Here is a 2,500-nt window from a genome sequence, read left to right as displayed (position 1 = left end):
CGGGACGAGCGCAGGGCTTGCTTTTGGCGGCACACGAAAACACGAACCCGAAAAAGGCGAAAAAGGGACACACGGACAGGCGACACGAAAAAAAAGGGGTCGCCCTACCTAGGTGGGCGCAAAAACCCCGTCGGCCAGGAGGTTTCGCCAAAGTGTCTGTACTGTCACACAGGGTCAATAGCACGGGCATGGCCGGCCGCCGCACGTGCAGCGGCTTACGGACGCACGGTTCGGCGGCACAGGTGCCTGGCGGCTTTAGCACCTTGGGGTGGACAGGCCTGGCGGCAAGGGGGGCTAGGCACCTTGCTGCCAGCCGGCAATGGTGCACGGGGCGGGGCGCCACACAAACACGAAAGAGGGACAAGAGCGGGGCGATGGTCCACAGAGACGAGCCATGCACGGGGCCCGTGATCGCCGACACACGCGAACGCGGACGCGGACAAGGACAAGGACGCGACGCGCGGCGCGCGTGCGAGGTCAAGAGGGGCGCGCGCACGAAAACGCGAAAAAAGGGGCTAGCGGCCGAGAAACGCGAAAAAAACCGGGTCACCTACCTAGCCGAACGCCTAAAATCGCTTCGGGCAGGAGGTTTCGCCAAAGTGTCTGTACTGTCACACGGTCCGTACGGGCGCAACCCCATCGCGCGCCAGCACCCCTTCCTGGGGGCGCCCGCCCGCCAGGCGCCTGGCGCCCCACGCGCGCGCGCCCGGCGCCTGGCGCCTTGCCCCCCACGCGCGCCCGGCGCCTGGCGCCTGGCGCCTCGCCCCCCACGCGCGCGCCCGGCGCCTGGCGCCTTGCCCCCCACGCGCGCCCGGCGCCTGGCGCCTGGCGCCTCGCCCCCCACGCGCGCGCGCGCGTGGCGCCTTGCGCCTCGCCCCCCACGCGCGCGCGCGCGTGGCGCCTTGCGCCTGGCGCCTTGCCTCCGCGCGTGCCTGGCGCCTGGCGCCTTGCCCCCCACGCGCCTGGGCGCCTCTTTTCCGCCTGGGCGCCCTGGCACCTTTCCGCCTGGGCGCCTGTTTTCCGCCTTGGCGCCCTGGCGCCTTTTCGCGTGGGCGCCTCTTTTCCGCCTGGGCGCCATGGCGCCTTTCGGCCTGGGCGACTCTTTTTCGCCTGGGCACCTCTTTTCCGCCTGGGCGCCTCTTTTCCGCCTGGCCAGGGCGCCTCTTTTCCGCCTGGGCGCCATGGCGCCTTTCTGCCTGGGCGCCTCTTTTTCGCCTGGGCGCCTCTTTTCTGCCTGGGCGCCCTGGCGCCTTTTCGCCTGGGCGCCTCTTTCCCACCTGGGCGCCCTGGCGCCTCTTCGCCTGGGCGCCCTGGCGCCTTTTCGCCTGGGCGCCTCTTTTGGCGCCTGGGCGCCTACGCCAGGGCGCCTCTTTTCCGCCTGGGCGCCTCTTTTTCGCCTGGGCGCCTCTTTTCCGCCTGGGTGCCCTGGCGCCATTCCGCCTGGGCGCCTCTTTTCCGCCTGGGCGCCCTGGCGCCTTTTCGCCTGGGTGCCTCTTTTGGCGCCTGGGCGCCTACGCCAGGGCGCCTCTTTTCCGCCAGGGCGCCTCTTTTTCGCCTGGGCGCCTCTTTTCCGCCTGGGCGCCCTGGCGCCTTTTCGCCTGGCGCCTCTTTTGGCGCCTGGGCGCCTACGCCAGGGCGCCTCTTTTCCGCCTGGGCGCCTCTTTTCCGCCTGGGTGCCCTGGCGCCATTCCGCCTGGGCGCCTCTTTTCCGCCTGGGCGCCCTGGCGCCTTTTCGCCTGGGTGCCTCTTTTGGCGCATGGGCGCCTACGCCAGGGCGCCTCTTTTCCGCCTGGGCGCCCTGGCGCCTTTCCGCCTGGGCGCCTCTTTTTCGCCTGGGCGCCTCTTTTCCGCCTGGGCGCCCTGGCGCCATTCCGCCTGGGCGCCTCTTTTCCGCCTGGGCGCCCTGGCGCCTTTTCGCCTGGGTGCCTCTTTTGGCGCATGGGCGCCTACGCCAGGGCGCCTCTTTTCCGCCTGGGCGCCCTGGCGCCTTTCCGCCTGGGCGCCTCTTTTTCGCCTGGGCGCCTCTTTTCCGCCTGGGCGCCCTGGCGCCATTCCGCCTGGGCGCCTCTTTTCCGCCTGGGCGCCCTGGCGCCTTTTCGCCTGGCGCCTCTTTTGGCGCCTGGGCGCCTACGCCAGGGCGCCTCTTTTCCGCCTGGGCGCCTCTTTTTCGCCTGGGCGCCTCTTTTCCGCCTGGGCGCCCTGGCGCCATTCCGCCTGGGCGCCTCTTTTCCGCCTGGGCGCCCTGGCGCCTTTTCGCCTGGCGCCTCTTTTGGCGCCTGGGCGCCTACGCCAGGGCGCCTCTTTTCCGCCTGGGCGCCCTGGCGCCTTTCCGCCTGGGCGCCTCTTTTTCGCCTGGGCGCCTCTTTTTCGCCTGGGCGCCTCGTTTCCGCCTGGGCGCCTCTTTTCCGCCTGGGCGCCCTGGCGCCTTTTCGCCTGGGCGCCTCTTTTCCGCCTGGGCGCGTCTTTTCCGCCTGGGCGCCCTGGCGCCTTTTCGCCTGGG

Source organism: Aristolochia californica, unplaced genomic scaffold, assembly GCF_029961685.1.
Source record: "Aristolochia californica isolate CCGP_79_NKW_82.1479 unplaced genomic scaffold, dmAriCali1.0.hap1 SCAF_48, whole genome shotgun sequence".
NCBI classification, from domain to species: Eukaryota; Viridiplantae; Streptophyta; class Magnoliopsida; order Piperales; family Aristolochiaceae; genus Aristolochia; species Aristolochia californica.
Note: the sequence above shows the minus strand (reverse complement) of the source record.